General features: G+C 42.5%; 1 long non-coding RNA gene across 1 annotated transcript in view; it reads right to left on the bottom strand.

The window, feature by feature from the left end:
- Window positions 1-8,189: 8,189 nt before the first annotated feature.
- LOC109450574 (uncharacterized) overlaps window positions 8,190-23,472 on the bottom strand; it is a 170,453-nt gene continuing 155,170 nt past the window's right edge. The window contains exons 9-10 of the long non-coding RNA XR_002137862.2: window positions 14,523-14,697; window positions 8,190-12,228 (exon numbers count right to left, since the gene is read on the bottom strand). This is a non-coding gene — a long non-coding RNA (uncharacterized LOC109450574). The remainder of the gene's footprint in view (window positions 12,229-14,522; window positions 14,698-23,472) is intronic.

Raw genomic sequence — 23,472 nt, 5'->3', positions numbered from 1 at the left:
CTAGACTTACTTCAGGGTGAAAAGCAGGAAAAATTTTCTTGATATGTTGATTTGCTTTTTTCCTGCCTTCTAATGAAAATGGAAACAAATATTTCTGGATGGGGTTGTCAGCAAACTCAAACACTATGTGCTAATTTCTGTCTCCTAATTTCTTCTTTTACTAAAGCCAAGTAGCCTTTGCTCTTTCTGCCATTTCAATTTGCCAGTTGGCCTAATTCAGAAGCCATGTCTCATTTAAATATGTCTTTTTGGAACTCTGAGTGTTGGAAAAAGCCAGATTCAGCTAGCAGGACTTTAAGGATTTCCCTCAGTAATTAAAAAAAAAAGAAGAAAAAGAAAAAGAAACCAAGAAAAGTAATGCAAATTAAAGATAGGCTCTTCATTCTGTATAAAAGAAATCATGACAATTTCATCTTCTGGACTATTGACTTAAAATACAAAACCTGTTTGTTTATATTCTAAGAAGACAGGATAAGACACTAGGCTCTAAAGTACCGTAGACTTGAGTGGCACTGAACCCAGTCAATTTGGTGAAGCTTGAGAATTGCATTATAAGGAACAAGACATTGGAGAGGAACTTGGCCATATCCATGACATTTAAAAATGTACATGCTTTTGCATTACCACATACAGCCGTCAATCTTTCAGAAATATTTGTACTTAGCAGATAGGAACGGCAAAGGCACATATTCAGTTAGGTTAAAATGTGTGGCTTTCTTTTCCCTGCAACTCTACTTCAAGTTTCTTTTTGTCTGATGGTAGAAATAATCTAATCACTGTCAGACTAGCTTCCATCCCTTTCTGCTCCTTTCCTTAGGGTGGCATCTAAGTTCCTGGGGATCAGTGAGGAGGCTTCTGGCTCTCGGCTGATGTTTAACAATACTTTCCCTTCTGGTCCTTGAGCACGGAATCCAGAGCCATCTGATTCCAAGTTGTCATGGGGGCGCCATGCTTTGTTTGCTAACATGGTTTCTGGGATTCACACCACTTTCCACCGAGGAATGCTCAGGCCATCACTAGCTTACTTTCTTCCCCGTCATATTTCCTGCAGTGGTCTGGACACAGAAATATTTGTCTCTTTTCTCAAGCCACTCTGCAGCTGAGACCCTCTGCTCTCGGCGCTTGTAAAATCGGTACCCTTTGGCAGCTCCAGCATGGTGGCCCAAGGCATTTCTGCATGGCTGTTATATTCTAGATACCAGGTAGGACATAGATAGAAATCCCTTCTTCTGGACCCCAAGCATACTTTGCTGCTCTGTCACCTTCACCCAAATTCCAGATGCAGCCCAGGACATAAGGAGCAGGACTTTTCAGTAGGGACAGGGTCTGATGAAGTCTCTCTTAGCCATTTTGTCCCCTAGTCCAGGAACACTTCCCACCAGTGAGGGTGAGCCAGGCTGCCTCCTCACCTGTCACCTTCTGTTCTTTGTTGTGCGTGAGGTTTTACACCTTGATTCCTTCAGTGCTTAACTTTTGAAACTAGAACAGTCTTTTCCATCAGAAAAAGCCAGATTCTGGCAAATTAAAAGCTTTGACTTCCAATATTATTGTCTCAACAGAGTTTTAAGATCTTGTTTAGAAATTCAAAAGTCAAAATCTGATTCTTTATTCTCTGCATTTGCTCCCTGAATCCCCTCTAGAAACAGAGGTTACCCATGACTGAACAAGAAAGAGTCACAGATACGGTTTTGAAGCTGGGAAACCCTCCATCAGTGTGTCTAAATTTTATATGGCATGTACAGGAACAGTCATTGCAGGATTATATATAATAATGGAAAATTATAGACAAACTAACTATCTTCCACTAGGTAACTGTTAAAATAAAGTGTTACTTTACACCTCTTTCAGGTAAATTTAACTCAGGTAGAAATGACCCCAAGAATAACCGTTCCTCTGTTACGTTACCACAGCCACACAAAAATTTAATTTGTTTTTTTAAAGTTTCATATGTACTTTTAATTGTGAGCTCTGTATTTTAATTCCATCGCCTGTGGAATATTATGCACCCAGTAAAAGTTTGAGGTTGAGATATATCTATGTAATGGAATGAAAAGGTATCCATAATATGTTGTTAGTTTTAATAGTAAATATAGGAATATGTTTATATAAAATGACTCCACTTTTTTTAAAAGAATTGATACATCTTTATGTATAACTACTATGTGTACATACACACACACACACAAATTGGAGAACACACACCACCATAGTAAAGGTTACTTCTGAGGAGCGGAAATAAGCAAGGAAGCATTTAGGGGAGGGGGTAATTTTCATGTTTACTTTATACATTTCTGAAGTGTTTGCATTTTGTTCAGTGAGCAAGCCCAACTTTTGTCTGTAAGAGGTCTACCTATTAAGAAAGAAAAGCACAGAGAAGAGTATGCCTTTCACCAGCAGAGAGGAAACGAGGTCCTGACCTGGATCAATGTATTCCCAGTTTTGTTTGTGTGCTCCTGTGGGCAGTCTGCACTGCCCAGCTCACCTCAACTCTTGGGGACCCATGAGGAAAGTAGGAGACACAGAGCCAGACAGACCTGCGTTCGAAGCCTAATTCATGACTTGTTAGGTTTTTAGTCTTTTTGAGTCATTGTTTGTTCTTTCATAAAATAACACCCACCTCTCAAACTGTGCTATGAATGTAAATGAGATGTGCTATGTGAAATTCTTGGTATTGGATACGCTCAATAAATGGTAGGAGGAAGAGGAAGTCGGGTAGGGAGAATTACTGTTAACCTTGGACAGTGGGAAACATGGCTGCCCCCACAGGGTCATCATTGACATTTTAAATGCCATCATTGATGTCTTACTCTTTTTTCTCTCCTTTTATTAATTAAATGGCCCAAGTCAACCCTTGCTGAGCACCTGGTAAAGGAAGCAAGCAGGGTACATAAACCAGAGAGAGCTATGTCCCCCATCTTCAAAAGGACATTCCAAATGGTACATATGAGTGTGTGTTATAAATGGGAGGGAGGGAATCTAATACACAGATGGCATGTGCTGTGTTTTTCTGGGATTAGTGTGATGATGGGTTTGAAGTTTTCTACTACAGGTAAGGAAGAAGTGGGGAAGAGGCAAGGAAACTTTATTTAGGAAGACTGGAGTTAAGGGTGAGTGATCAGAAAAGATGGCTGAAGAAGGCACTTGGATGCTGAAACGTGTTCTGGGCTTAGTGAAATTGAAAGCTCATAATTCTGGGAATTGGAGACTTGGGAAGAGCGAGTATGGAGGCAGAGTTGGAAGGCAGAAAGAATCTAAGCCACCCACACCCCCACCTGCCCTGACCTCTCACCCTGAAGCCTCAGGAAAGGGAAAATCAATGGGCTCCCTAAGTGCAGGAGCCCGGGGTCTGTGGCTGGAATTTGACCCATGCAGAGTGTTTACTGATCTAGAGACGGATAGGTTCAAATGAGCTCATCTTTATCTTGAGAGGAAATTATGGAGCCCAGACCAAGACAAAGCCATGTGTTATTCAATGAAAATTTACCACTCTCCCGCCCCCATAGTACACACAATATCACATAAAACATCCACCAAGTAAGGCTACTCTCCAAAGTCAGTTTTGAAAGATCAACAAGTAGGAAATTATCAGCTTCCAGAAGACCAAAAAAGTTATTCCAGAATATCTTACATTTACCTTTCTTGCTGATCTCTATCCTCTTTTTTCCCCCCACAGTTTGCAAATATTGACTAAGTTCAAGGGCAGTGATATAAGGTCTAACTTCAGAGTTAGCATGAGGTGAAATACTTAAGATGGTGCAATCCTGTCCTAATGAAGAACATATTAGATCCCAAGGTTGGTTATGGGCAGTTCTTGTCCCCTGACCCAGTTGATATTTGTTTTATCAAGTCAGGGACTATTTTTGTCATCATTGTTAATCTCCCTCTTGCCAGATCTGTTTTGGCCGAGGGCATGCACTTGAGGTATGTTAGAAGAATGGAGTGCAGTATTGTGGGAAAGAATTATTGCTAATTCTGTCTCCCTACAGCTTCCTCAGCTCTGTTCATCTGATCTTAGCACACTAAGCAACACTGTAGATGGAAAGTCCATGACCGGGTTCCAAGGAGTAGATTCTGGAGCTAAAAGAGCAACACAGCAACACTCTCGTGATGACTATAGGTCTTCATGCTGTCAGAAAGAATTCTGACTTACCCACCAGAGGATAGCTTGACAAACTAGTTTGCCAATAAAGAAACCCACTTCTAAATGGATAGGTCCAACTCATTTAGACTCATCTTTGACCTCAATATTACACAAGTCTTATCTCAAAGATTCCTGGAGACCTGGCCTAAGATCTCTGGTAGTTCTCGCTGCAATTCTGACCCATGGCATTTGGTGTTAAACAGACCCTGGTTCAAATTTTAATTTCCCTGAACCTCAGTTTCTTCGTGTATGAATGACCATAACAATGCTCTTAGAAGATTGCTATGAGGATTAAATGTGGTATTGTATCTGGAAGTATTTAACACAGTGCCTGTTGCTTAAAATGGGATTAATATGTTTTAGTCTCCTTCCTTCCGCTCAGCTCCTCCAGCTGCTGGTGTATCTCCTTTCTCTGCTGCATACATTTGACATAGTGGAATCAGGCCAGTGACACCACCGGAGTAAGAATGAATAAAGAAAAGGTTAAACGATGTTCAGAACAGCAATACTCACTTTTAAATGATGTGAGTATAAACCAAGTGAGCCCCCCTGATATTTGAAAGAATGCAAAATATATAAATAAACTTGTAGTTCTGTGACTGCTTCCTAGACCTGGACACAGCCAACAAAAAATCTCCATGTGGAGACCTTTGTTTGGAGAGATTTTTTTTATCTGAACACCGTAGAGGCCATCATATTCTTTCTTTGATATTAATAATGTGACTCAGTTACCTAGTGAGCTGATAAATCTGCAGGGTGGTTTGTTTTAGGGAGAAGTGATAGCCTTTCAGACCCATAAGCAGCCGCATACTACCTCTTGTTTGAAAGTACCATGTCTAAAAAATTTGGTAGATTATGTAACCCTTAGCCACTTCCTCTCTTAGCATCATGGGGAACGCTGTACTCCCTTAAACTACATCCTCTTGTGGGCATCCTGACTTCTCCAGGTGTCTCAAAACAAACTTGTTTTCTAACCTTTAGATAAAATGGCTATTTGCAAAGTGGATGGTCAAACATGTACTTTGTATAAGCCAGTATTCAAAAATTCAGATGGCAATAATTACTCGCATATGATATACAGTTAGTTCTCCAATGTATCCAATCTAGACAGAGGGAAGGTTAATGTCAACAACTGAGCACTGAAAATGTATTTCTGTTTGATTTTGGAGTGATAACACATCAACTCTGAGAGGAAGTCACATAGTAACTCCTGAATTTGGCCTCTGTTTCTTCACTCTTGGTACTTTCCAATATCACCAGCACTAGACTGGAGGAAGGAATGGGAGGTCTCCATAGAGAACACTCAATAAATATTTGGAAAAGTAATGTATATTTCAATTTATTTTTTCTACATGTTATCAGTAAACAACTAGAACATTCAATGGAAATAAAATAACCACCAAACTTATAAAATATCAAGAATAAAGCAACAGGTCAGGTCAAGATGGCAGAGTAGGTAAATGCTGTGCTCACTTCCTCTCAAGACCACATCAAAAACTAAACTACAAAACAATCATCATTAAAAATCACCTGAAGTCAGGCAACCGAAGCCCTACAACTAAGGAAATACAGAAGAAGCCTTTTCAAGACTGGTAGGAGGGGCAGAGAAGCAGAATGGGTTGGTCTCACCTGAGTGTGACCATGAAAAATCAGAAGGGATATCTCAGCTGTGGAGGGCCCCCCCCCCGCCCCCAGTGAGGAGTGAGGGGTCCCAGTGCTGTACCAGGCTTCCCAGCCCAGGGTTCCAGTGCCGGGGAAAGAAGTCCCCATAATTTCTGGTTGTGGAAAATCAGCAAATATTGTGGCTGAGAGGGATGGAGGGTGGCCACAATCCCAGGGCCTGTGCATGGACTTACTAATGGACTCATTCACTGTGCTCCAGTGCTGGGGCAGCAGCTCGAAAGGTGCTGGGGACATGGGGACATATGGGGAGGAACTGAATTGTCTGGCTTCAGAGTGAGGGCTGAAGGGGCAGCTTTCTCCCTGATGGAGGAGCTGGCAGAAGCCACTGTTTTCTCCCATTCCCGTGCGCAGATGCAGCTGGCTGCCATATCTGAGTCTCAATGATTCGGAGACTCCACCCCACCCAAATTTCAGACACACCCAAGACCCTTCCAGTGGCTTTTTCATACAAACCACCTGCCTTGGCTAATGCTTCAGACTTTCCTAAAGTCTTTCAAAGGTTCACAAAACCCAAACAAGCAGCTTCTGGTCTCAGCATGTCCCGTATCTCTGGCGGAGCATTCCTAAGCCCGCAATAGCAGCAGCTGACCTTGGCTTCTCAACGCACCTCCAAGCACAGTGCAGGCAGTGGTCATCTGCAGATTACTTTGCAGCTCATGCCAGGTGGTCCTGGGCAGGGCACAGGCTGTGGCTGAACTTGGCCTGCAGCAGGTCCCCTCCCAGATGACCGTGGGGTCATCTTTTTCTTTTCCGCCTTCCCTCCTTGCCCTCCTCCCCCCAACTCCGAATCAAGCCACTGTTTCTCAGTCTAGTTATGGAAGACGCAGCTCACTGGCCCATGTTGGTATTATTATCATTGCACTCTACCCAGCTGAGCCAGTGGGTCACGGGTCGCCGGCTGGCAACTCACAGCCACTCACAGCAGCTCATGGAATCTCTTGCCAGCTGCTGGCTGCTCATGCTGGCTGCTGGCCACTCACCCTGGCCACTGGCTGCTCACGGCAGCACACGGCAGCTCACGGCATCCCACCGCAGCTTATGCCGGCCGCCAGCCACTCACAGCCGCCCAGCTCCAGGTTGAGCCATTGTTCTCTATCTAGCTATAGAGGGTGCAGCTCACTGGCCCATGTGGGAATCGAACCAATGACCATGATGTTAGGAGCACAGCACTCCAAACACCTGAGCCACCCGGCCGCACCCCCAGTGGTCATCTCTGAACTGAGGTGGAGCATCACCCAGCCACCCTCAAGGATGACACACCCAAACAGCACAGTAGGCAGTCAGTCACCAGAGCCCTGCAAAAGCAAAGCCTGTTCCGTAAGATCAACCCCTCCATAATAGCTCTTTCACTGTAATCACAGCCAGTCCTCACAACCAATGAGCCCAAGGGTCAATCCCTTCCACTTACTATATAAAGAGCATCTATAAATCCATAAAAATTTGTACTGCTTAGTGGTAAAATAGTCATAGGACACAAGTAGTCAAAATACCAGAGAAGAAATAAAAGTGGCTAATGAATATCTGAAAATAGGTTTAACTTCACTGGCAATCAGAGAAGTGCAAATTAAAACATAATATGATTTTTGTTGCCAATTAGATTAGAAAAATGTAAAATATTGATATTCATTTTTGACATGGGCATCGGGAAATGGGCACTCTCAGACAGTATTTCAGGATTATAAACAGGTATTTTTTAGAGGACAAATTGATAGTACCGATCAAAATCTAATATGATCTAGTAATTCCACATCTAGGAACTAAAAGTATTCACAAAATGCACAAAAATATATAAAACTCTTCATGAAAGCAATGTATTCAAATGCAAAAAAATAAAATCTATCTTAGATAAATGATTAAATAAATTACTTTATATCCTTATTGGGAATGATTTTTAAACTTAGATACATCCCTATATCAACACAAAAAGCTCTCCAAGGCAAATTACTAACTAAAAAAGTCTAGGAGCAGAATAATGTAGTACTATATTTTGTTGATTCTAAAAATCATTTTTTCACCTATCAACACTTCCAGAATTGTGATACGTCATGAAATCAACAGTGTCTAATAATTATAATAGGTAACTTTTTCTTAGTAAAACATAAAATGATGGCATTCCTTACAATTGATGCATCTTAGATTTCATGAAATTCAGTAAATCATATAATCTTATTTATGCTTAAAATTATATATATAATTTAAATATCTATATAACAGAATTATATATATATATATATATATAAAATAGAACGAATAATTGAGAGCTTAATTGATGCCTTTCTTGTGTACCAGTCTTAAAGGGAAATGAAAAAGAGGGAAGAGGAGGAGAATTTCTTTTGTTCCCTTTAAGGGCAGTCTGGTCTTTATGTTTTTTTAATTTGGCTCACTCATCACAGAGGACTTTACCAGCCTTTAACCATCTGATCGATGAGTTGATATCCTGTCCCTGAGAAAGACAGGATGGAGGCATTTGTGTCTTAAGGGGAAGAGAGGGATCTCAACCAACCCCATGCCATGGTGACTAGGAGGAGATGAGAATTTAGGGTTTGGCTTAGGAGGCCAGAAAGCTCCTTCCTTGAAGTGGACAGATGGGTAGAATTGTGACATGGGAACCTGTGGAGGACTGAGAGCTAACCAGTGTTGAAGGCAGAAGCAAAGATTTCTGCAGCCCAGCCTGTCACAGTGCAGAGGTGCCCTGGCAGAACCACCTGCCTTTAAGAGCCTTTAGCGTTATAAGCAGTAAGCACTAAGTACAGAAGCAAAATTGACTAGAGACCCAAGGCCTGTCCACAGTCTTCCTGGATCCCATACGCACTGGGGTTCTTGATCAACCTCAAGGGAGAGAGAGTCCCTCCCAATAACCAAGATCAGCGGTCCAGCCAGCTCTGGTGGAATGTCCTATTGCTTCTATTGTTTAATTCTCAATATTTGGGACCAATTTGTACAAAGACAGATAAAAAGATGGAGGATTGATTGATTGATTGATTGATTGATTGATTGATTGATAGATGATGGATGGATGGATAGATAGATACTTGGGATTAGAGAGGAGAGATGAAGGGTATCTTATTTTTTGCTGTATAACCTTTTTATTATTGGAATTTTTACAAGCTTTATTGTTTTTATAATTTTAAAACAATTTTTAAAAGAAGAAATTTGACTTAAAAATGATATGATGGTAGATCAGTAGTTCCACCTGAATGTATACACTTGCTTATTTAACACATATGTATTGAGCTCATCTTTAGTACATGGCACTCAGGTCGGTCCAGGGGGAAACCATGGACAAGACCGTCTATCTTCAAGGAGCTCAGAAGGGGAGCAGCACTTCAGCTGCATGTGCCCGCTGATTTCATAGGTAAAACTGCAAGCTTCCTGCTGGTTATTGCCCCAGAGTGAGCTGGCAGCAAGTGTGGCTTTCCTAATTCACAACTGGAAGCCATGCATCTTAGAGGTCTTGAAGTTAGTTTTGCCTGAACTCTGTGCACTGTCCCCAGCGTGGCCTGTGATAAACTGCTGTCTGGGAATTTGCCACTCAACTTCTCAAACAGTTGCTGAGAGTTGGCTGAAGAGTCATTTCACTCTGGGGGCAGAGACCCTCTGGGGTCATGGCCACATGAAGTGTCAGGGCATTCTTCTCTTTCATTCCTTCAATAATCATTTGTTCTAGGCTTCACCGAAACAGTGATGACTAAAGAAGACATAGTTCATATCCCAGTGGAAGCCATGCTCTAGTGGGGGAGACAATTAAGCCCTGTACTTGGAGAAAATGGAGAGCATTTGAATTTGAAGGCCTGGAAGATGCTATGGAGCCAGGGAACCAAAGGAGGATGTGTCCAGGAGAGGGTTGTATGAGTAGGAAGATGTTCTGTCACACTGGAGGAGGAAAGACACTAAGCTCTTTCCTGGTGCTTCACCAGACAGCTAAGATGATATATATTTAAGGAGAGAAGGAAAGAGTTAAAAAAGAGGATTGGAAAACAGAGAAGACTTTTGAATGTGCTGTAGAGACATTTGTACTCAAGTGACATGGGGGCCACCTAAGAAGGTAATCATGATGAGGGCAGGCAATTTGTTTTGTATAATGCTAACACCTAAAACAATGCCTGAGAGATAGCAGGGAGTCAGTAACTATTTATTAAATGAATGACTTGAACCAGTCAAGACGGAAATGTACTCTTGACACTTTGCCCGGTTTCACTGTAATACTATAACTGTGGTTTACTCTTTGTTACCATTGAGAATCAACCTATGGCTAGAGAGGACTCAATGGTGTTTACAGAGAAAAATGTAAAGGTTATCAACCTTGACAATGTAAACACAAGGTATGGTTGGCCCAAGTTAAGAGGTACCGGTAGAGAGAAAGTGGGGATATTACTGTCCTCATCTGGGGAGTCAAAACACATAGAACTAGATCTCCAAAGACAATATTTAATGTGACCATGGTAAACAGTGGTAGGACTGGAAGCACCCAGGAGCTGTTATCACACTTCTCTTCATTATGTACAACCTCTAAATGATCATAAGCAGTCTCGTGGCTTTAAATACCTTCTATATTGACAACTCCCAAGCTGGGCCATGTATGGTTTAAGCTGGGCCATCTCCCAGACTCTTACATCCAACTGTCTATTCAACATTTCCACTTAAATGTCCACTGAACGTTTCAAGTTGGACAGGCTCAGTAGCACATTTAAAGAAATTTGCTCTTGAAACAATAAAGTAATTCAAAGCACTTCAAATCTTTACACAATCTCTAGATAAAAATACCACAAGACAAAGTGAGATCTTAAAGCACAGCAAACATCCGAAAGCTTCCCTTTCTCCATTTCTGTTCCTTCTAAAATCTCCCATATGTCAGCATCAACTCCCTGAAGCTCACCACCTCTCAAATCCTACTTTCCATTCTCAACCTCCGCAATTTCTTACAGTACTTTACTCTGTGGATGGTAATAACAGCAAATGCTTACACAGAATTACAACATACCAGGCACTGTTCCAGCTACTTTACATCTATCAAATCATTTCATCTTCACAATTGTGTAAGACAGATACTATTATTATACCCCATGAATGAGGACAGAGACAGAAATTATTTGCCCAAGGTCACCCAGCTAGTAAGTGGTGAAAGTGAGATTTAAACCTTCTCTATCTAGCTCCAGAGCTTGTGCTCTACTACATTATCCGATCTATGAAACTCACAGGTTTTTTTCATCTTCTCTATCACATGTCCATCATCTAGATTTTCACAACAAAGGAGAACCGGAGAGCTGTATCTACAAGCAGTATACATCCCGTTAGGAACCAGGGCAAAAAAGAGAAAACGCAAATACAACAAAATTTTCCCTGAAAAAATAGTAATAATGTTTGCCCCAATATACATATAAGGAACAAAATGCATGGAAATAAATGGTACTGCCAACAGAGGGAATGTGCAAACTGAAAGTCCTAAATTTCTTTGGACTAGGGGACTGCAAGCCATCAATTATATTTTGCCTTGGGGAACCATGACATGCAACTACTTTCATCCACCTGCAAGTTTCCTCAAGCATCATTAAGAATTGCAAGCACTACATCCTTACCTCTCAGTGTCCTCTCGTCATCAGAGATGTCTGTGCTCTCTTCAAATTCTGTGTGGTTGGCTGAAATCGCAGAGCGTCTTTGGAAGACCACAAGTCAGCGCGGGGCATCACACAGCTGCCGGTCTCCATTGCGCAGTCTCCAGGTCTGCAACACTTTTGATTTCAAGTGAATGAAGCTGTGCCCCCTTGACTCTTGATTGGTTTCCGGACTTCTCATAAAGGCTTTTGCACCGTGGATTGTTGTGAAGTTGGTGTCTCAGTGGAGGAACGAGGCCTGAGGCTTCGTGTTCCACCATCTTGCTGACATCATCGTCAAGAGTATTTCATAGCTTTATTAATTTCTGTGGCAAACTTTATTAAGTGTCTTCTCCATGCTAGTTCTAGGCTAAGGCTGTTACGTAGGAACCTTGAGAAATCCAAAACTAAATTCAAATATATCTGGTTCAAAAGCCCTTCTGTTGTCTGCACTATGCCAATTGTTGCATAGCACACCACTGGAGTGGTGGGAATTTGTTACCCAGCCATAAAAAACGAATACATGCTTCAGTGTCAATGGCAGTGTCCAGGAGGGGGTTGTGAGCACCAAATACAGTTGCTCTTGTGAAGAACCGCTAGACCCTTACGTGTCACAGCTCCAGGTTCCTTGACCCAGGAGGCAACATGCTCAGATGTCCGGTGTCTCTGAAGGAGGGCTTGGCACCCAGGGACAGGCGATGGGCTGGTTTTCCCAAGCACTTGGCAGAGACGAGAGTGGAGAGGGAGAAATTCCAGCATGTAGCAGGATCTTGATACGTTACCAACCCAGAAAGGCAATGGATTGGGTGGAGTCTGAGAGAAAGAGAGAAATCACAATAAAAGAAAGTTGCCTTCGTTCTTAGTTGTCATGAACTCTAGACAAGACAGACCTGGGTGCAAATCCCTCATCTCATCTCTTATTCTGTGCTCTCCAACCAGTTACTTGAACCCCAGTTTCTTCATCTCTAAAATAGTCCTTAAAGTACCTCCATCACCAGGTTGTTCTGAGAATTAAGAGAACATGTACAAATACCCTGGTACAAATCCAAGTACACAGTAGTCACCCAATAAGTGGCAGTTATTACTATGTGATACAGTATCACAACATGTTAGTTTTTTATGGCTGTATAACAAATTGCCACACCTCTAGTGGCTTAAAGCAACACAAAGTCATTATCTCATAGTTCCTATGGGAGTCCTGGCATGGGCTAGCTGGGTGCTGTCACTTTAATGGGAGCAATTTACCCAAAAGCAGACACACAAATCAGGCCCATTGGGAAGATTAAGCTGTTTATATCTCCTTTCTTCAGAGACAGTCCCAGCCAAGATGATAGAAATACGTCCTTTGGAGGTTCTGGCTCTCGGTGTAGGTGTGGTGGAAGTTTGGAGTTGGGGGGAGAAGATGTAATTAGTCCTCATCAAAAACAGGGAACAGGGCCTAAGCTAGGGCCAAACACCTCTCCCAACAACCCCTCACCCCCTTTGGATTTGGAACTGTGTGTCTTGCTACTTAATGGAGCTCTCTAATCAAAGAGATCAATTCATCAGCACACACATATTACTTCTGCTCATCAAGTTCAGTGTTATTTGTATTTTTCATGGGTTAACATAGCCTCTTCCAGAGCTGCTTCCCCTACCCATCTGAACATGCATGGGTAGTGATGTACCTCCTAAGGACTTGCCAACTCACTTAAAGGTACTTCTCCCAGGGTCTCGGGAATGGGTAACACTCAGTGGAATACTCAGAGAGGTTCCAAGCACCAGTGTCCCCGCAGATATCACTGCAATAACTATGGCGCCCAACACAGTGCTGAACACAAAGGATGCCTCACCAATCCTGATGGGCTGGTTGGTTAATCAACTTAGCCCCCACCCTGTAGCACACATTGCCTGAGCCAAGACCACTGACCTGCCAGCACGTGTACCTTACATGCTGACATTTACAGCATCACCCCTGGAGCTCACATCAGCTCTGGGCAACTCTTGGAGCGGGAAGGCCTGATTATTCCTCTCAAGTGGGTAAGTTCATAAATCTGCTTAGTGATGGGATTTGAGAGTAAACCCAGGACTTCCTAATCCTTGTCCAACCTGCTTTCTTGCCCACCTGTTTTCTTTTGTGAATCTGTGGTCACTGCCATCCACTTTCCTCCTGACTCTGGGTCATCTGTTAATGTATCAAAGTTCAATAAATCTGTACTCCAACCACAGAAGTCTCCCAAGTTCAGCAGAGGTTCTGGCTGGGAGGTGACCAGAGAAGTTTGCTTCTCCATCCATCCTCTGCCATTAGGGCAGCTTCAAAGGCATGAGCCCTGGGTATCACACAGGGTCCATTCACCCTTAGGAGAGTCCCACATTGGCTTTACTGCTTTGCTGTCACCCTTTTGAAATTCTTAGGAATTTTTAAACGAAGGGCCACACATTTTCATTTTGGACTGAGACCTACAAATTACATCATCGGTCCTGTCTGCAGTAAAGATAGAGTGGATTTTCTATTCATTAGTAAATTGGAGAGAGAATCGAAGTCCCTTTCCTTATTGGCTAATCAAACCCCAATTATTTATAAAAACTTAGTGTCATATCAGCTTTACCCTCAATAAAACTAGGTTGATTTTTTTTGACATGTAAACCAATAAAGTGAACAAATAGAAGGTTTTTGTAGGAGCATGTTTTTGATGTTTTGTAAAATATCAGAGGATGGCCCTCCACCCCAGGAACTGCCTGAGAACTCTCTGTCCCCTCCCCTTCATCTACCTCCATCCTGAACCCTCTAGAACTACTCTACCCACTGAAGCTTTCTCAAAATCTTTTCCAATGCATCTTGGCACCCTGGTTCTTTCCCTTGTCTCCTATGGCTCATCTGTGTTTGCTAAATATGATTTCACACATAGGAAGGTCTTCACAACAAGAGTCTTGGATTGCAGGGGACAGGCAATGGGTTTGTGACTCAAGTTGTGCAGGAATGAGGCTGTGCTGGGGTTGCCCTCACCTCTCCCCCACCCCCTCCCTCACCCACATCTACACTGTAACACAAACTGGGGCACAACTGTGTTGAGAAAGAAAAGTAATAGTGCCATCAAGAGCTTCGGAAACGAGACCTGGTAACTTACCTGGACTTAAAAGCTTGGATTCTGAAGGAGGCTGAATGGAGGCTGTTAAATTCATGTTCTTCTTTTCTAAGCGTGTCTGCTTCTTGGCACTATACTCAGAAACTCCACTGAGAAACTTTGTCATTGTCCAGGGTCTGGTGGCACCACGCTCTCTGTCACTGACCCCCAAAAGTCCCTAGGTAGAAAAAGTAAAATAACCATTTGGAGGGCATACCTCTCCAGCCAGGGGTTCTGCTGGCCTCATATCGCTTAATAAGCACAATTTCTGAAACCACAGCATTTTTCTAGGACCTCCATGGAAGAAGGACAGTGGATTTCTGATTCAGAACTCCCACAGTGCAGGGCAATGTCTTATCCTTACAGTAGAAGACACACTCTCCCATTCTCAGACCTTGACAATGACAAACACATGCATGTAAACAGCACTGTTTTGCAAGACACTTTCTAACCCAGCATCCTATAGGATCCTCTCGGCCCCCCAGAGAGATAAGCAGAGCAAATGTTCTTCCCATTTTACAGGAGAGGCAGCTAAGTCTAATCACGCTCGCGCTATGCCGGCAACCTCAGCACACATGTGGCAGCACGTTTGCAGCCATCATCCTGGCTTCTGTTAAAGACCGAGCTCTCATTACAAAGCGTGAACGATAAGAAGTCTTTTGCCTTACACTATGGGAACATTGGCAATTGCTTCCTATTTCCCCCTAAATTTGGGCCCGGGCCTGCCTTTGACGAGGCCACGCATCCTCTGACTGACACCGTTGTTGTGAAAGATGTGATGGCGGGGTAAGACAATTCACCGGAGGGAGAGGGGAGTTTTTAAGGCTGGAGTAAAAGAGGCTAGAAAGGGAGGCGGGGCAGAGAGAGACCCTGATTGAAAAGGGGGAAATTATCCCAATTCTAGCACTGCTGGAAAATGGGAAAGTTATTGCTGCACAAAGACCCTCTCAAACCGCCTGCCTTCCAAAATTTCTACTGCACTCTCTGCAGTTACTTGTGTATGGCAGAAGCAGCATCTTTGTATTATATGAACAGTCTGCTTCATAATCAAATACCATCTGTCGCTACATCTGAACTTGTTTTCAACATCTGTGCGTTCTGGTCTTAACAAAGCTTTAAAAACTAATTCAAAAACTTTCACAGATCAGTGACTAAATATGCGCGTTGACCATCTTTCCACATTGGTTTGCGATGTTTCTTCTATAGGTGCCTCCCTTGGCCTGGTGAGAGTGAAGCCATATACACCTGGAGGCTTTAGTAAGCTTATTTCCTAATGGCCTTGGGTAGCCAAGTGCAAGAGAGGGACACTTGCTTATGCACCGAGAGGACCCATCATATTCTTTCTTGGTGCCAATATGGTCCCTTCCTGCCAATGAGAAACCTGTAAGTTGATCAGCGACCATACCCCAATTACTCAAAATGACACTACAGATAAAACGGCAACCAAGGGGAGAATGAACTGTATGGCTTCTACGCAGCAAAAGTGTGTTTGAACAAATGGTGAAGTAAAACCATGAGAGCTCTCGGGAGGATAAGGACGCTGTTACTTTGCACATGCTTCAGAAATGTGAAGTACATCTTTACAGAACTTTCGGCCAACCCCCTAGCAGATGTTGACCAGTTTTGCTTATGTATACATCAGTTGCAGAACACTAAAACAGAGATTGGAAATTTTAATTTAGTCAAGGCAGTTGGGCTAAAATGATGGCTTTTGTTGAAACCATTAAATAGAGCTGCCTAATGAAGTACAGTACAGGGCTGGCCAGCAGAGCCCTGACGAGAGGCTGCTGCTTCCAAGTCGGAGAGAGGGAAGGCAGTGCCACAGATCTCAGTGCAGGAAGCATGGTGTCCTTACAAAGAAAGGAAGGGCTTGGAGTGGTGGGGCAGTGGAGGGGGGGGCTAGGCACCATGAGCGGGGGGGGGGGGTCTGTCCACAACACGGTCACTGGTGGAATCTTAGCAGTGCACAAGTGTGCATGTGTGCATATGTATGTATGGGCATGTATGCATGTGAGTGCGTGTGTGTGCATGTGTGTGCATGTGTGTGCTGGGGGAAGTGAAGGTTTTATTTTGGAAGCATTCTCTTTTAAGTTTCAGTTGACCATTTGCAAGGGGTCAGGAGGGAAGGACGGTATAGTGAGCAGCTGCACGGTCCCTTGAGCTGACGTGTGTGAGTGTGGATTGTAGACAAGGGAGGGTGGTGGCAAGGTGTAAGTCTGGGAGCGCGTGGGAGGGGTGGGAGGCTGCCGGGTTAATGAGTCCAGTGATTGATTCTGCAGCTTCCGTACACTTGCCCTTCCCATGGCTGCTTGACAGCAAGTAGCCATTAGGTGTGCCCGGGCTCTTCTTCCTGGCCCACTCGGGGTCAGCGGAGGCAAAGCTAAGATAACCTCAGTATCGATAGGAACCCACTTTAGCATGATGGGGCTGACTGATAATTATTTAGACGACTGGACATTAATTTCTTTCATAGTGATGAATATATTAAAGAGCTTTAGACTTTGTGCATAGATGTCAATTGTTTTCCTGTTTTAGTGGGAATTTTTACCATATGACCACTTAGTCATGAATGTTTAAAAAGATACAAACAATACTACATTTTAGTAAAGATGACTATGATTATTAAGGGATAATTATTTAAAGTATATAAATGAGTGAAGTTGCATTCACTAAACACCTATTATTGGCCACGTATAATAGACAATAAAGTCATTCCTTATTCATCTTATTGGGAATAGCATGGAACAGCAGTCGATTTTTGTCAAACGATTTCTATTTTGAAAACCACCAAAAGAATTAGTTAATAGTTGTTTGAAATGATTGTCTGAGATGAAGTGGATGCTGGTGTATTTTTTTTTTTTTTCAAGCTGGCTCAGATGTATAAACATGGCGTAAGGACAAAACAAACAACAAAAAGATACACACACAAACATGATTTTGTTGTTTAGTCTTTAGGATGTGTATGTATCGTGTGGTTGTTTGACTTGTTAAGGAGAGAATCATAGTCCTAATTCTTCAAGTGAATCCAGCAAAAGCCCAGGATTAAACCCTGAAAGTTCCGTGTTCCAGGACACAGTCCCAGGCTCCCAGGGATGAGGAGCCCTCTGTGACCTCCAGCATCCTGTAACATTAATTCTCTACACAGATGATGCTTACTGGACATAGGAAGTCGCTGACCCAAAGCTGGCGACCACTGCTCCAGGATAGCGAAAGCTCTAATACCCACTTTTAGCTCCAATTAACTCTAGATCTTTTGTAATTACGGAGATATACCATGTTTCCCTGAAAATAAGACCTAGCCGGACAATCAGCTCTAATGCGTCTTTTGGAGCAAAAATTAATATAAGACCCTGTCTTATTTAACTATAATATAAGACCAGATCTGTATAATATAATATAATATAATATAATATAATATAATATAATATAATATAATATAATATAATATAATATAATAATACAATACCGGGTCTTATATTAATTTTTGCTCCAAAAGATGTATTAGAGCTAATTGTCCAGCTAGGTCTTATTTTTGGGGAAACACAGTATTAATCCCATCCAGTGAATATGTAATATCAATTCTATGTGGTTAAGAAATATTTGTGTTTCACTCAGGCAAGTGACGAAATAAGTTTAGATTTCTTTAAAACATAGTCACTGACAGTCTAGGCGAGACAACCAAGGGAGTTCTGTGTGGGCCAGGAAAACCAGCATGGATTTAAACGTTTCCTTAAGTACTTATATTCTAGTCCTCAAAAATGGATTATTTCCCCCACCTAGATCATTGTGATTTGTCTGGAATACTTTTCCCACAGCTTCTGAATATCCAGATTTATCTAAAAATGAACAAATGTCCAGGAGGTAGGGAGAAGGGGAAAGAAGGAGAATTCCAATTAGATGCTGCATAATTTTTGTATCTACTAAAGGGAGAACAGCAGATGCAATTTTGAAAGCCAAATTATTTGGAGAGGGGGCAAAAAGAAAAATCAGTACTCAGTTGACATTGACGATCATGCTGATATACAGTTTCCAGGTCATTTCTTTTTTTTTTGCGAGGATGTAGTGTCAGTAAATGCCACTGCTCTTAACGGTTTGCCAGTATTTCTGTGAGAAATCTCCATCGTTTCTGCTGGGGGTGAGCTATAACTTGGCAATTTGTGAGCACACTGGGCTGAAGCGTGGTATGCACATTGTCAGCCCAGATGCAATTTTCCATTGCAATTACCAAAAATGAAATCAAAGAAGCTGCTTGGGATTTTAGTTTATGGGGACGTTAGCGAAAAGAAGGATATTTGTATTGCTCTCTTCTTGCTGCACATTTATACTCCCTGATTTTGTTCCTCTTTATTTCAGGCTGTTCTCATCTTAGCAAAACTAAAGTGTAAACACACACCAAAAAATCGAGGTAGGTTTCATTATAGAACACATCTTTGTTAGGGCACAAATGTGCTTTAAATATGGGTTTTCCTCTAGAATGAGGGAAGAACACGGACCTTCGCCCCAAGTATAACACCTTTGAGTTTCCTTCAGCTACTACAAACTCTTCCCATGACTGTGTTGTTTCCTCCCAAGTTTCTTGGGGTTCCCTGAGCGCCCTACATTTTAGTCTGTGTTGATTAATTGCTGGGCAGGCACTACTTCTATGCAAATCATTCTGTGCAAGCCTTCACACAGTGTCACCTCCCCGAGCCACAGCCACAGATTTTGACTGAATAGTCACATTTCTTTAACAATTGGCTCAACAGATTTTTTTCAACTGAATTAACCAAATCAATTGATTCCTCTGACTTTGTAGACTTGAAGACGTTATTGCAGTCGTACCGAAAATATAGGTCTTGAATGAAATATGAATGAAGGGATCCCTGGAGCCATCCACAGTTTAGTAAAGATTCTTGGATTAGGAGGAGGAAAATTTTTTGTCGGCTTCAAGGAAGTAGACCATGTAGTAGAAATGGAGTTCTCTTCTAAGATAAAGCTCTAACTTTATCCCTAAGTCAGTTTTTCTCCAACTGAGGATGAAAAACTCCAGGAAAAGGGAAAGAAGGTGACTTCGAAGGAAGCTTAAGGACACATAGGCAGCACATAATAAACTTTGATTGGATGAACAAGAGGCCCCAGGAAATGGATTGTGCAGTTAGGTAGAGCACGCTAATGCTGGGGCTCCTTCCAAGACAAGACCTGTCTTTTTTCCCCAGATGTGTTTTCTCCCTACATTTCTATATTGGAATACTTAAAAGAAAGGATCAGGACCCTGCTTGAATCCCTGGAAACTCTCAGTGGTCTGGCCCCCTGAGGATTCTTCCATTAGGGACTGATCCAAATCTTCATTTTTACTATCTTCTCCTTTCTCCATTATAAAAAAAAAAAAAAAAAAAAAATGAAAAGAAGGAAGAAAAAAGAACACAGAGGCTTGAAGGAAGAAAGAAAAAGTAAGAAGAAAGGAGGGAAGGAAAAGAAAGAAAAATCAGCAACTCTTGTACGTATTCAAGGACTTCCATTTTATTTCTGATTTCAAAGATGGCTCCTCCAATCACCTTGTTCGCTGATGTGCTGAGCTGAAAGGCATTTGAGGAATAGCAGAAAGAGAAAAACCTTGGCATTGCTGACAAGACACACTGCAGCATCTGGGGTGTTCCTCAGAGACCTGTGGCCAGGCTAACCTGGCCTCACTTTGCTGAGCTTGCAAAACCTAGAGGATGAGGTCACATTTGGCCATGACTATAAATAGACATCAGTGACAACTAAAACCAAAAGGGAGCTTTGCCTCTGATTCACAGGCTGACATCTCTGAACAAAGGAATTGGGTATCCATCATTATCTAGAAATCTCAAGAAAAGCAAAACACTCTGCAAGGTAATTTTTGTGCCCTCCCTTTTTTGCTTCCCTTGAAGTCATGTGATCTTAGAAAGAGATCCCTTGGATTCCAATATCAAGTTGACAAAGGATTCGGTGGAATTCCCTGGGATTCCCCAAGAAAAAGTGTCCAGCCATTGTCTTACAGCAAAGGGAATTATGTCACACCTCCAAGCTGCACAGTAACTTTATCCCAGGAGCAATTTTATGTAATACATTATCTACTTACAGGGAGACCTAACATAGCAGCCTACATCCCCTCTGCTGCCCTCGGAATTCCTTATAGTACACATAACTCATTATCTTCCGAGAGCCCACCCTTAGCTGACAACTTAACAGGGCTGAACGAGAGTGAAATAGCCTCCCTCGATTCCAACACAGTCCATAAGAACCAGGGTCCAACCATTTGCAGCACCTGTTCACAGACAACTCAGCGGAGGTATTTGTCTTCCAAATCACAAAGAGAAGTCACACGGGGAGCCAAGGTTCTTCCATTTTATGCAGTGGGGGGATGGGCTGCCCAGGAGTTATCCTTCCATTTCCCCAGAAGAACAAGTTGCTGCTGCTCCCTGAGACTCTGACCTCCACCCCAACTGCAGTATCACCCTGCATTGGTGAGAAAACAGGAGCCCAAGCCCCGAGTTCTAACATCAGTAATAGTATCTGAGCAGAGTCTGTTCAGTCAGAAAATGCAAGTAAAACTCTAAAAAAACCTGCCATCTGGACTTGGGAACCATGTCATCTTTCAGACTATGCAGTGTTTTTCTTTTCACAAATTTAGCACTCTGCCCCCTCCCCACTGCTGCCTCGCCCCCTTCCCTTACTTCCTCCCCGTTCACCCTCTGCACAGCTCTGTCATTTGAGAAGCCCTGTCTTCACCTTTCTTTGTATTTAATTTTTCATATCATTTGCAGGACATATCACATATTTGTTGTGATTTATTCAATACCCATCCCTCCTCTGACTTTGGAGAAGGCTATCACCTTCCCCTCCTGCTCTGGGAGAATCCGCCAAGTCTGCAGTTTGTGATTTTTGTCATAATCCATGTGCTTGAACAGTCAGGGGTGACTGTCTCAACATTCTGCAGGTCCCCAAAGCTGCCTTCCACCCATTATCTGCCCACTTGGGCTTAATTCTCAGGAGGAGGAAGGGCAATCCTGAGCTGAGGACTACGTGATATGACCTCATAGAGAATGAGAAATTCATTTATTTCCATTGATTTATTTCCCAGGAATGAATGTATTTGGATTTGCTAATACATGTATAACTGTATTTAAAATTTGCCCTAACAGGCTGGGGATATTTAAGAATTAGAAAATGAAACTTCTCTGCCATTTACATTTACATTTAATCATGATGGATCATTTAGTAGTAGGTATTGGCTCTATCTATGTACAAAATGGCAAAGCATTCATATTTACAGAGAGAGAGAGAGAGAGAGAGAGAGAGAGAGAGAGAGAGAGAGAGAGAGAGAGAGAGAGAAACAAGTACCCAAACTGCTCGTGTAGGTCAGTTATCTACTAAGATCATTTCCAGTAAAAGGTATCAGGAAACCAAAGGGAAAAGAATTATGACCATCAGTCATGTGCAGGGTCTTTTCCCTTTTGGGACACCAAAGAATAAAGCTCAGTCTGTCCCTTATAAAAGACCTAGATGATGTCCGTGACAAGTTAGCTTAGCAACAAAGGACCAAGACAAGCGTTTTCCCTGACAGATCTCACCTTCCCCTTTGCTCATTATTCTGTAGGCACACGTTTTAGCCCTCTGACGAGAAGGTAAACTGCTTGAAGGTGAAAATCTATGCATCACCTTAACCTCAATGATGGGGATGAACAGGAAGTAGGTTCCCAGTGAAATAAATGAATGAACTGTCACCTGGAATGGACAATCTCACCAGACAGGTCAGGGAACTCTCTGTGATCCTAGGGAGGAGAGGCCCTGGGAAGAGCACTCAGGAACTCCATCCGCTATTGTTCCTGCTCTTTCAGGGCATTACCACCTCTGCTGGCAGCTATAAAACGACTGAGGTGCCACCACAGTCCCCTCATACCTACATACACATATTACTATTTTTTGCCAAAGTAACAGCATGACGTGCAAACTCAAGGCTTTCGCATGCTCCTGACACTTGTTTGCAATCAATCTGAAGACTTCGACCTAGATGAATCCCCAGCCTTCCTGTTACTGGTCCCCACTTTGGCTTCTCTGTGGCTTGTGTTCCTTAGTGATACTCCTTTCTGAAAGTCATTAGAAGCAGAATCTCAGTATCTCAAGGTTTCCTTCTGCCCTGACTGCTTAGAGTCACACCACTCCACTTTTCCAGAAACCCCATATGGGGCATTTAGAAATCAACCCCAGTACTGACTTTATGACCTTGGGCAGGTCACTCAACCAACCATTCGATGCCTCCATTTTTCCCTTCTCTGCAACGGGGAAAATATTGGCCACATTTCCACCTCCACCATAAGTTTTTGTGAAACTCAAATGAGACAGAATTGTATGAATGTGCAGCAGAACTGTAGAATTTTTTTCCAAATACAAGGTGTGACTCTTATCCTGGGCTTTCCAAGGATTTCTTTTGTGAAATCGAGGCTACCCCTTGACATCATGGGTCTTTGTTGGGCTCACCTATCAAGGCAGAAATTTGCTTTGAGATCTTGAGCAAAAGATACTGTTGTACTACAAATTACCATGATCTAATTAGGCCTCCTTCCATAAATCTGTCATTTGAAAGCCATTCCGGCCTGCTCAGCCCAGCCCTTGATTTAAACTGCTCCAGGAGTCTAGCCGAAGATATGTCCAGGACAGAATCCAACACAATATTCTGGTCTCCTCCCACTGCTCCCTCGAGGATGGACTGTTCACCAATTTTGGCCACAATAACAGTTATGTAGAAGAGAGATTCATTATAGTTTGGGCATAGATCTTAACCAGTGCCCATGCAACCTCGTGACAACATTATTTAGCATTCAGATTGGATGTGAGCTCTTATTGGGAAAAGAATATTGCTAAAGATTAGCATTGCTGGGCCCTTGAAGCAAAGAGATACAGATAGGAAAGATGCATATTCTTTCCACTGAATTGACAGGCGTGAGCAACA

The sequence above is a fragment of the Rhinolophus sinicus genome, linkage group LG17 (assembly GCF_036562045.2).
Source record: "Rhinolophus sinicus isolate RSC01 linkage group LG17, ASM3656204v1, whole genome shotgun sequence".
Lineage (NCBI taxonomy): Eukaryota > Metazoa > Chordata > Mammalia > Chiroptera > Rhinolophidae > Rhinolophus > Rhinolophus sinicus.
This window is presented reverse-complemented; position numbering and strand designations above follow the sequence as displayed.